General features: G+C 56.0%; 1 protein-coding gene across 1 annotated transcript in view; it reads right to left on the reverse strand.

Annotated features, from left to right (window-relative positions):
• GRIK4 (glutamate ionotropic receptor kainate type subunit 4) overlaps window positions 1–12,087 on the reverse strand; it is a 498,718-nt gene extending 486,631 nt beyond the window's left edge. Inside the window, exon 1 of the mRNA XM_070383202.1 lies at window positions 11,966–12,087. The gene's annotated coding sequence lies outside the window, so the exon portion shown is untranslated. The remainder of the gene's footprint in view (window positions 1–11,965) is intronic.
• Between the last annotated feature and the right edge of the window lie 409 nt (window positions 12,088–12,496).

Genomic DNA, 12,496 nt, shown 5'->3' on the forward strand with positions numbered 1-12,496 from the left:
CAGGAGTGAAGTCAGAGCTCTCACCGCACGTGCCACCCCCACTCTCACTAGACACCCCTGTCCAGTCCCCCTTGGCCCTTGACGCCAGGAGGGAGTGAGGTGCCTAGGGATTCGGTCCAGGGGGACCTTGGATCCACACACTGTGAGCTGAAGCTGTCAATCCGATCTTTCCAGAGCTGAGGCTCATTGCTAGCCCCAGACTCCACCATCCAGGGCCTCTGCACACAAGGGCTCCCAGAAGAAGCCATTCATTCAAAAATATGTCTTAAGCACCTATTAGAAGCTGGTACCATCCAAGCTGTTGGGGAGGCAATGCTGAGAAACAGACCCAGCCCCTGTGCCACTGGAGCTCATCTCTTGGGGAGACAGAGGATGACTTCTGCTGACCTTCCTGAAGCATCTGGCCACACAGTCTCCTGCCCTGGACCCTCTGCAACTGGTGGGCTGTTTAAGTTCCTCCCCTGCCGGGGCTGAAGGCTCAAGCAGAGACACCTACTGGCTCCTTGGAGAGGCACTGGCCACCATGAGAAGACCAGATACAGAGAAAAGGGGTGATGCTATGGTCCAGCTGTGTGGCTGCAGGTTACCCAGGAGTATCCGTAATCTCCTGGGTCAAACGGAACCAGTGACCCCTATGGTGTAAGTTGCGGAGAGGATATGCCAGAACATTTGAGGATGGACACTGGAGACATGACAAGAGGGGCAGCATTCCTGGTCCAGGAACATGGGACAAAGGTCCACTCTGGCTTCTGAGGCCCAAGGTCAAGCCCCGAGCATCCCCCTCCGCTCACCACCTCCCCTGGGGAGGGGCTGAGGGGGAGAGCCAGCCTTGTGCTGATGGAAACGCACATCCTCAGCTGACTTTCCACAGCTCACCTGGTGCAATCGCCTTGTTTGCTTTTGATGTGCACCCTACCTGGCACATCTCACGTTCCAGACTATTTACCCCAGACTCTGGCAAGACACCTACTTTTCAAAGGAGAATGGTATGGTATTGTTTTCATTCAGATCACCCGGGTGAGCCTTCTCCACCCAGCTGCTTACCCTGCGACCTGGGTCACCTGAACTTTCTGGCCTTCCCGGGGTGTCTGCAGCCTCACGTGGCCTCATAGAAGTTCGCGGGAGCAGGCTGTCACCTCAGTCCTCAGGCCCCAGTCCCCAGGACCCAAGGCCCAATCCATCATTTGACAGATTCAGAAGATATCTGTGCTCCCAGCCCTGGGGGTGGGGAAGCCCACCCTGTGCTGCTCTGTGGCAGGCCCTGGCACCCAAGAGGCACTTGAGAAATGTGTGCTAGGAATGGACGTGACCAAGGATCGGGCACCTACCTGCCCTCCAGGCCAGCGCCAGCCTCGTAGGTTTCTCAGAGCACCCTACCCCCTCAGCTCCAGGCCATCATCTTCCTGCTAGGCTACTCTAGTTTGAGGAAGAGTCTTTTTTTTTTTTGGCCATGCCACACAGCATGTAGGATCTTAGTTCCCCGACCAGTGATCAAACCCGTGCCCTCCTGCAGTAGAAGCTTGGAGTCTTAACCACTGGGCTGCCAGGGAAGTCTCCATGGGAAAGAGTCTGAGCAGAAACCCAAGTAGGAGGAGGCTTTGCCTTTTGCTCGTAAGGGCTCTTCACAACCCCAGGACTGGAAGGAGAAGAAGGGTAAAAGTACCTCACAGGGCTCCAAGGAAGGGTGCAGAACGAGGATTTGTGAGGAGTAGATTTGGCTCAGTATAAGGCAAAGCGCTCTGGTGTTTTTTAGGAGAGAATCACTAGCGTTTCCTGAGCACCTTCTGCATGCCAGGCAGTATGCTGGGTGCTCCCACACGCTCCCTTGTTTACAGCTACCTGGCGAGGAGCAGCCTGCCTCATGAGAGGTCGAGAGCACGGGTGAGACTGCCAAGTCTAAACCTTGGATAAGCTATGCAACCTCTTTGAGCCCCAGGTTACTCACTGGTAAAATGAGACGATAGTCCCTACTTCCGAGGGCTGTTGGAAGATCAAAGTAATACTTCGAGAGCATCTACGGAACTCTCCTACACTGCTGGTGTGAATGGGAATTGGAAAAGTCACTAAGGAAAACACTATGGAGGTTCCTTAAAGCACTAAAAACAGAACTACCATATGATCCAGCAACCCTACTTCTGGGCATACATATGGAAAAGATGGAAGCTCTACTTTGAAAAGATACATGCACTTCAGTGTTCATGGCAGCATTATTTACAACAGCCAAGATATGGAAGCAACCTAAGTGTCCATCGATAGATGAATGGATAAAGAGGATACAATGGAATATCAACCTCACCATAAAAAAGAATGAAATAATGCCATTTGCAGCAATATTGATGGACTTAGAAATTACCATACTAAGTGAAGTCAGCCAAAGACACATATCATCTGATATCACTTATATGCAGAACCTAAAAAATTGTACAAATGATCTTATTTACATAACAGAGTCATAGACATAGAAAACAAATGTATGGTTGAGAAAGGGGAAGAAGAGGGTTAAGTTGAGAACAGGAGATGAATAGATACATGCTGCTGCTGCTGCTAAGTCGCTTCAGTCATGTCCAACTCTGTGCGACCCCATAGACGGCAGCCCACCAGGCTCCCCATCCCTGGAATTCTCCAGGCAAGAACACTGGAGTGGGTTGCCATTTCCTTCTCCAGAGCATGAAAGTGAAAAGTGAAAGTGAAGTCGCTCAGTTGTGTCCAACTCTTCGCAACCCCATGGACTGCAGCCTATCAGGCTCCTCCATCCATGGGATTTTCCAGGCAAGAGTACTGGAGTGGGGTGACATCACCTTCTCCGGCTGCTAGATATAAAATAGATGAGCAACAAGGACTGTTGTTTATCTATTGGACTAAGGACTATTGTCTAAGGACTATTGTCTATCCTCTGTCCACAGGATTCTCCAGGCAAGAATACTGGAGTGAGTTGCCATTTCCTTCTCCAGGGGACCTTCCCCACCCAGGGATCAAACTGAGGTCTCCTGCATTGCAGGTGGATTCTTTACTGACTGAGCCACCAGGGAAGCCACTATATAGCACAGGGAATGACAGTTACTACCTTATAATAAACAATCATAAACACACATAAAAGCATCTATAACACAGTACGTGCTTAGTAAAGCTAGACTTCAGAAGATGGGGAGGAGGAAGAGGAGGAGAAGAGGGAAGCAGGAGGGTGAGCTGAGGCTGGGAAATAGCCAGCAGAGACTCTGTCCACAAGATGGGATGTCCACAGGTAGGATGCTGACTGAATGATCTCAAGTTCCTTCCAGGAATAAGATTCTGTGATTCATTTAACCTCCCTGTGTTTCAGTTTTCCCAGCAATAAAATAGGCATTATCATTCTTGGACAAATGCTGCTTTATTCAATGCAATATTCTTAGCCTGGGGAAGAGCACTGCTTCCACCATCTGCAAAGGCTGCGGTGGCCTTCAATCAGTCTCAGGCGTGAGGACAGAGCCCCAGGCAAGGGGCAGCAGGCCTGGATACTGATGCCACCTCTCAACCCATAAACTCTTGTTTTTGACTAGTTACTGAAATTCTGAAAGTCTGGGATGATAATTCCTACCTGTCGCATCTACCTTTCAGGTTTGAGGCCATGTAAGATACCTGGGAGAGAAGAAATCTCCAAGACATCACAAGCCTCTGAATATGTGATACACACCAGGAGCTGGCATCGGCAGCCTCAGCAAAGGGCTGGTTGTGCTGACTGATGGAAGCTTGGGGGTGGGGTGGGCTCGGTGACAAGCTGCACCCATAAGCCCCCTAGGAAATGACTCCATGAGGGTCTTCTGGCCCTCCCTAAATCCACTCTAGTCCTCTATACCTTTGAAAACGTCTGTGTTACCTCCAGAGAGAGAGATATCCTGTCACCAGCCTTGCCGGGAACATTTTTCCGTGACCTTATGAACAGTCCTAGATCAGGAGATGCTGTAAAGATTCCTGACAACCACACTGTAACAGCAGGGCACCTCAGATTTCCTCCAGAGACGTCCTGTCATGCCTCTGAGAGTCCAATATACCCCAGTTAGACCCCGGGCCCTGGGGGGATGGTGAACACACAGACCCTTGCTGGTCTGGGCCAAGTGGGATCCAGGACCCTGTGGGGCCCCATCTCATCTGAGCTCACGAGAGTCTGGCTAAGGCTTCATGTGGCTCCCTCCTCTAGCATCCAGGCCAGGTCCTTACTCGGACAGCCTCTGTGTTGGATAAGACTGGCACACAATCAGCTACCACAGCAGGAGCTCCGCTGGGGTGGTCTGTTCCCCCAGTGCTGCCAGTGGCCTTCCACTCAGGGGTCAGAGAAATCAGGCTAAGGAAAGACAAGCACCAGAGTACATCAAGAGTTTGCCCCCTCCTCCAAGCCGGGCCTTGCCCACAGGGGAGTGAGGGAGCCGGAGGGGAGTCTAGGAAATTAGGGGAGAGTCAGCGCACATTTCACACACATGTGCCTGTGTGCTCACATGTGTGTGCACCCACATAGGCACACACACAGAAACTTTACCCCCAGGGTGTGAAATCAGACTGCTTGAGTGTAAATTCCAACTTTACTTCTTACTATGAAACTTTGGGCTAATTCATCGCCTGATCTGGATCTCAGCCTTCTCATCTGTAAAATGGGTATTATAGTACCTTAAAGTTATTAAGAGGATGAACTAAGATCCTATACGGAAAGCACTTTGCATCATGCCTGGCACATAATAAGTACTCAATGAACATTAGCTGTTATTATTGGCATTGGCATTGTTGTGAAGTCATCTGTCCATTTAACAAGTATTTATTGAGTACTTACTATGTGTCAGCTGAGTGCTAGAGTCAAAAATCCAAGGCCGTATCCCCACCTTCAAGGAGTTCACAGACTGTTGCCTTAACGAATCAAGATCAGGTGCTTCCCTGGAGGTTCAGTGGTTGAGACTCCAAGCTTCCAAAGCAGGGGACGTGGGTTTGATCCCTGGTCAGGGAACTAAGATCTTGCATGCCTTGTGGTGCAGCCAAGAAAAAAAATTTTCTTTTTTAAATCAAGACCATTTTCCTTTTTAGTTCTAATCTGATTTTGTTGGGATGCCTGGATGGGACCAAATGACTATGAGTCTTTCTCTCCCAGCCTTCTCCCTCCCTCCTGGAGGCCACAAAGCCCAGTGAAAAGGATGCCCCAGCTCAGTGGATTCCTGCCTTATAACCTGGACAACTAACCTAAGCTCCCTGGACCTCAGGGCCCTCCTCTGCCTGGGGCTGGGACTAAACTCCCTCTAGACTTCTCTGATGACTAAAGAAACACCCCTGCTGCCTCCTAATAAGGCTTCCCCATTTCTCACCGACCTGACTAGGAATGGTATTCCATAACATCTTCAGAACTGAACAGGGCTGGAGAGACTCTGTAAAGATGAAAATGTAATCATACTTCTAACAAGAACAACTGTGACCATTTAGCAAGCACTTGGTGCACTGCTGAGACTGTCACAGGTGGGTATTATGTTCCTCATGGGACTGGAAGAGCTGGGGTTGGAATCCCATGCAGTCTGATCCAGGAGCAGCCACCGCCTCCCTGCCACCCGCCCACAGCCTCTGGAGGGGAGACAGGGTGCCCTGCTCAGGCAGAGAGGAGCAGACAGCAGACCCCAAAAGGTGACAGCAGCCCTTCATCCCTCCACTCAGCCTGCCCACTCGGAAGCCGTGCCAGGCTGAGGGCAGAAGCCACCCCAGCATCCCTGGAGCCCCAGGACACATCCATCCTCCTCGGCTTCTCAAACTTTTCTTTTTTTATTAAGTGTGCCTTGTAACCAGCCTCTCACTTACACTTAACATCCTCTGGGTTATTGATTTCTCATTTTATTAAATACTCTGTTTTAACTCTGGCCCTTAAACTCCAATTCTAAATATGTGTTTACTTCACAATCATTCTTCTGTCCTGAGGGGTCACACCCTTCTCTACTCCCTCCCCCAAGGAGACTCCACGTGATTATCTCACTGAATCGGGAGCCGTGAGGTCGACCTTATCATACGGCCCAGATTATAGAGAGGAAACTGAGGCAATCAGTAGCCTGGTTTTCCCATTTCCCAGCTGGCTCTGTCCCGCAGGTCCACAACATAGGCCCTCCCCCCTCACAAAGATCTCCCCACCAGACTGTGTACACGCAGCCTTTCCTTGGCCAAAATATCCCCAGTGCACCCTGGCAGAAACTCCAGAGCCACCTGGTTTTCCCTGCTTCCTCTGAAAACTGCCCCCTGAGAAACACAGGAGAAGGCAGGAGGGGTAAGCAGGACCCCTCCAGAGGAGGGGCAGGCCAGTGCCAACCCCGGGACTGAGCAACAAAGGGCGGCCTACTGTCCTCCAGACCCCTGTTCCATCCCCCACAACCCGGCCCCGCATCCTGGGAAAAGGCAGGTCCAGGATCAAGCAGGGGGCCAAGGAGGGATGGGAAGAGTCACAGAGGTTGAGGCCTGTGTGGCGGAGGAGCCCCAGCTCCCGGAGGCTGAAGGCCCGCCCAGCCTTCCTTTGCCCTCCTCACCCACCATATTCCACGAATATATCTCCATGACAGACATTTGTTAAACATGAGTTGAGGCCACTTAAATAAGACAAATATTAATATTTATTTCAGAGCTGCTCTGTGCGAGGCATGATCCCCTGGAGGTGACAGAGGGGGTGCTGGGCACAAGGGTCCCACTTTCAGGAGGGGAGGACCGAGAGGGCGCCCAGCAGGCTGGGGGGTGAAATTCAGGCATCAGAAATGCCTAGAAGCAGCCCCCAGGGCAGCAAGTGCCCCGAGGCATGCGTCTTTGCAAAAGACTGCTCAGCTGCAAGCTAGGACCCCAGAGCTACTTGGGGGGACCCCTAAACGTCCCATCGCTCTCCTCCCAGCATGTCTGGGCACACACTCCCCAGCCTCCTTCAGACCTGCCTCCCCTCCTGGCTCCCTTGCTCCTGAAAGAAAACCGAGGCTGGAAATCTCTAAGTTCCCTCCGACACTTCCTGCTCCCTCATCTGCGTGCCCAAGCTGTCAGCACGTCTGCCGCTCCTTGGAAATGCCACTCAAGTGCACCCCCTTTCTGCCGTCAGCCTCATCCAAGTCCCTCACCCACTCTGGGCACCCAGTCGCCTCTGCCCAAGGATGCTGAACCCTTCTCTTTGGCTCTCAGGGTTCTGCAGACTCCAGTTAGTTCTGCCCCAGCCCTGTCCCCCTTCCTCCCCACCGAGAGGACCCAGCCTCACCTGTCCCATCCCTTCTGCCCATCACCCAGGCCCCAGGGCACCCCCCATCCCCACTCGGCCTGTGCATCCCTGCACTCCAGCCCCTTGTGAACACCTGGCTCAGCCGGCGGCCACTGCAGGTTCATGCCCACACCGCACGTGCCAACCGCACCAACCACGCCATGTGCCCGCCTGTGCTCTCCACCTGCTCATAACCCTGCTGGAAGGGGTCCTGCCTCCCCGAGGTTCTGGTAACCCCCCAATCCCTGCTGGTCTGAACCAAGGTGACAGAGACGCTCAGTTGTTTAAAGAAAACCTGCGATGTATCTTTTCATAAAGAGGCTCTTCTTTCCCTTTTCTGGCCTCAGTCGAGGGGAAGGAAGCGGGGTTCTGAAGCGCTCCCTGGTCTGAGCCGTGGGCTACACCGCAGGGCCCCCTGTGGGCCCCCTTCCTCATCTGTAAGAGATCATCAGGTCTAATTCACGGGGTCTCTGGGGTGACCGAGAGAAATGAGCCAACTTTGCAGGCAATACAACATTAAATTGAGCCTCTACTTCCTTCCCACCATTTCTCTCAGCTGGTACTGTGGCTTAAAATGTTTTTTTCCTATTGGATTTGCTACAGGTAAGGCATACCCTATTTTATGTAACCATATATTATAATCAAGTAACAACTATTTCTCACATTCCTACTAGGGGCAGGGGCCAATTTCTGGGATGTTGAAGGACAGGGCTTGCTCCTTTGGAGTTGAGGATGTGCCAAGGCACCAAAGGCCTTGTTCTTTAGGGGACCGGCCATCCAGGTGGGAGACAAGCAGAGACAGGTAATTATATACAGCAGGCAGGCGCTAGGAGCTAAACCACAGAGGCTGTGTGGGAGGAGCCACCTGGGGACACTCCCTGGGCACCTCCTGGGCTGACAAACCACAGTCCCTTCTGCTCACATTCATGCCAACAACAAGCCTTTCAGGCAGAAGAGACTATTCCCATTTTACAGGTGAGGGTCAGAGAGGTTAAGCAATTTGTTCACACCCATGGAGTGACACCAGAATACGAACCCCAGGTCTGCCTGACATGAGCCGCTGAAGCTGTCACACTTTGGGGATGGAAGGCCAGGGTGGGAGCAGAGAATCCCTTCTCAGGCTATACCTTGTGTGGCTCCAGAGGCACCCTGAAGGCTGGGAAGGGTGGGCAGAAAGGAGGAGAAAAGGACAAGGAAAAGCATAGAGTGCCTGGGGGGAGGGTAGGCAGAGAGAGGGCAGAGGGTCAGGTCCAGAGGCACAGAGCTGGGCCCAGCATGTCGATGCTGTAAACTCCAGGCCACAGTCTGGGAACTCCATCCAGGAACCCAAGGGGACCACTGATGCTCTGAAGACCGGGTCACATGTTCCAAACACCATCCTTTGCCAGAAGGCAGGCCAGGTGGAGGTCAGGTGCCTGCAGCCTCCCCAGAGAGGAGGCTATGTTACCATAACCCAAGGCTGGGCCACTGAAGCCCCATGTGGGATAGTAGCCAGGGGAAAAGGTCAGGCTGGGCACCAGCAGTGTCCCAGAGAACCAAGGCTCAAGCAACAAGGTGCAGGAGGGTGGGATGGGGGAGCTGAGGAGTGCAAGGCCCCCAGGCCATGTGCCTGGGAGAACCAGGAACTCTGCAGGCGGGGTTCCACAGGAAGCCATGGGCTGCGGTGGGGGTGGGAGGACAGCCAGGGTGCCAGTGAAGCCAGTCTAGGGGCAGGGAGAACGCAGAACCACAGACCAGCCAGGCTGCAGACCGGGGCAGGGGTGGGGAGCCAGCGCCCCGAGCAAGGAGGAGTGCTGAGCTGACCCTGGCGAACGTGAGGGCTGAAGCCTGGGATGTGGAGAGGGAGGGCTGAACAGCAGCAAGACCTTAAAGAGCAACAAGTAGCTTCCCAGGTGGCACCAGTGGTAAAGAACCCACCTACCAATACTAGAAGACAACACGGACTCAGGTTCGATCCCTGGGTCGGGAAGGTGTCATGGCAACCCACTCCAGTATTCTTGCCTGAGAAATGCCATGGGCAGAGGAGAGAGGCAGGCTACAGGGTCACACAGAGTCGGACACGGCTGAAGAGACTGAGCACACGTACAATAGCACGAGAGCCAGGCTGGGAGTCCAGAGGCTTCAGGTGTGGCTGCAGAGCCTCAGACGAGTCATTTAACCTTTTCGAGGCTCAGTTTTCAGGGGATCAATAACACCTCCCCGAAGGGCAGTGGTATAGACAAAACACTTGTCTGGTTCAGATCGAGTAATTTTTCTAAAAAGCATTTGGAAAACTGCGGAACTCAATCACGACGTAAGGGACTCGTACTATGCAGAAGCAACAAGAGATGTTTGCTTCCCACACGTATTCTCTGCCTGTTGCCCACCCGCGCCAGCCGCACAGCAACCGGCGTCATATTTGATGTTCCTCTTGTTTTCTGAGCAGGTTTTCCTCGTCTCCCAGGACAGGTCATCCTGCCCTCTTCCTTCCCTTCTTGCACCTCAGTCGGGCTGAGACTCATACCAGGCACAGCTGAGGCCCACTGTCCAGGAGGTCCTGTGCTCCAGCAGCTGGGACCTCCTCCTCAGAGTCTCCACTTATCTGCCACCAGGCAAAGTTCCCTCTCCATCCGCAGGGAAAACCACATTGGGAAGCCAGACCAAGTAGCAGAGCCAGTCTCTAGGAAGAACTTTAGGTGCTGGGGAAAATGCTAGCCAATGATCAAGATGCCTAGGGGGTGGGGGGGGGAGGTATGGGGAAACACAGAAAATCAGAACCTCCTCTCAACCCCCCTCCCCTAACCCCTGCCCTCCTCCACCAGGCTCTCCCAAGAACTCCAGGAGCCAGATTCATCTTTGGTCTTGGCTGGCAGGTCCAGAGGAGGATGGGGATGGAGCTAGAGAGGCAGGCAGGAGGCTGATGGGCAAGCCGGGGCCGCAGCTCCATGGACAGCTAGCTCCACGAGAAATGAACAAAATACGGAAAATTAAACAAACCCAGACACTGTAATGTGTGCATATTAGATTAACTCTCCAAAGGGTCGTGACCTTGAGGAACACATCCAGCCAGTGAGGAAAATAATAAACCTGATTAATGAAGAGGCACGAGCTGCAGCTTCAGCAAATAGAGCCTGACGATGCCCAGCGGAGTTCCCGGGGTTCCTCCCTGAGCGGGACCAGAGCACAGAGGACCTCTCCCCAGCCCTCACCCATTCCACGAGCACAGACACTCCAGGAGCAAACAGGACCAGAGTCCTCTCTCTGGCAGCCCACTGTCAACCCAGACAGCCTCTCTCCCAGGGGATACCACGCCCACCATTGGCAGGTGCTCCTGGAAGCACCCCAGTCACCCAGGTGACCCACAGGGAGCTTAGATGAAGGCAGTTCTCCTTGTCCCTGGCAAGGCTCCGGGCACTTGGCCAGTCCCGGGATGTCTTGGTCTGGTCCCGACTGGCGCCCACTGCCTGGCTCCGGGGCCCAGCCAAGCCCAGGGGTCCCTCTGCTTTCCAGACAACCCAGGCCCTTGGGAGAACATGCCCAGGAGAGCCACTGGAGGGAGGCAGGGAGGTGGCACCTCGTGGCATCACCAGACAACAGCACCAGGAGGAAGATGGCAGCATGAAGTAGAGGTGCCAAGAGCTGTGCAGCCCGAGGTCCGGTGGGGGAGACGGTGGCCGCATTGCCCGGCCACTGCCAGACTGGCGGCCCAGAGGGCCCAGGTCCTCCCTGGCTGCGGGCCTCCCCAGCCCAAAGGCCCTCGCCAACTCTCCCTGGGCTCCAACTCCTCCCCCATCACTTTCCTCAGCTCAAGGGAGCCAGCGAAAGAGACACAGGTGCTCCCGGAGCCTAGAAACCCCTGTCCCAGCTGTCGCAAGCTGGCCCTCTCCTCTGGCCAGGTCTGAGCCGCTCACCGCTCGCCAGTCCTCACTAGATAGGAGCTCGCTTTCAGCTCCCCTCCCCCCGCTCCGCCCCAGCCCCCTCCCCCATCACACGCCCAAATGCAGGTCTCTAGAGTTTCTCCCTCACTTCCCACTCGGGTGAACTAGGGTGGGATGGGTGGGAACCTCAGTAGTCCAGGGAAAAGAGGGTCGTTTCTGATACGACGCTATTCTCCCCGAAGCGAGACGGCGCGAAGGATTGGGGCGGGGGGGGCGCGTGTGGTGGTGGCCAGAGTCCAGGGCAGGGGCCGGGGGCAGTCGAGGCAGATGGCAGAGAGGACTGGAGGAGGGGGCTTCGTGGGCTCCGGGCTGGGATGGGGCACTGTAGCCGGGGACCGAGACGACCAGAGAAGCGGAGGGTGACGAGGTGCGGGGGAGAAGCGCCGGGGTGGGGAAGGGGCCGTCATCCCTGCAGGGGGCAGAGGGAGGGCTGGGAGTTGCACAGGGGCAGAGGGAGGACCAGACCGGGAAGACGGCGAGCCCGGGGAAGGGATGCGGAGGGAGGGAAATGGGGATGGAGACCGGAGGAACTACGGGCGCAGAGCGATGGGGGTTCGGAGCCCGATCGGGAGACGCAGAGACCGGAGTGCAGGGGACAGGCTGGCTGAAGGCGGGAGACGGAGGGAAGGGCGCAGGGAAGGGGGTGGGGGCGGGGGCGGGGGCGGGGTGCGGGGCCGCGGCCCCGGAGGGCAGGAGAGGCAGAGACGTCAGAAGTAGGGAATCCGGGCGCGGGAGGGGGCGCGCGCGGGGCTCCGCGCGGATGGGACGCGGGGGGCGCGGGGGCAGCGCAGGTGCGGGCCGGGGGCGCCGCGGCGGGCCCTGCCCTTACCTGGGCGGCTCCGCACTCCGGGGGCTGAGCTCGGGCCGGGCGCTGCTCCGCCGGCCGCCGGGCTGTTGTTTTCCTTTTTTTTTTTTCGTTCTTCCGCAGCCGCCGCGGCGGCTCCAGCGCGATCCGCCGGCAGCTGAAGGCAGAGTCTGTGTCCGGCTGCGAGCAAGCGAGGAGCCGGCAGCGCGGGAGGAGCGCGGCCGAGGCGCGCGGCGCCGCCCGGCGGGCAGCGCGGGAACTACGGCGGCCCGCGCACGCCGGCCGGGGGGGCGCCCCTTCGGGGCCCGAGCGCCGAGCCGCCCGCCCGCCCTCGTAGCCCTCTCGCCCGGCGCGCTCGGGGCCCAGGCGCCGGAGGAGAGCGGCGGCGAGGGGCCCGAGCGACCGTAAGCAAACTTGCCGCCACCCCGGGGACCGAGGCCGAACGAGAGGCGCGGGGCCGGGGCCGCAGCTGCACGCAGGGTCGCGGGGGGCGCGCGCGACCAAGCGGCCGCAGGACGCGGTGCGGGCGCTGCGCTGGATCGACCTCCGGGGGAC

The sequence above is a fragment of the Bos mutus genome, chromosome 15 (assembly GCF_027580195.1).
Source record: "Bos mutus isolate GX-2022 chromosome 15, NWIPB_WYAK_1.1, whole genome shotgun sequence".
NCBI lineage: Eukaryota > Metazoa > Chordata > Mammalia > Artiodactyla > Bovidae > Bos > Bos mutus.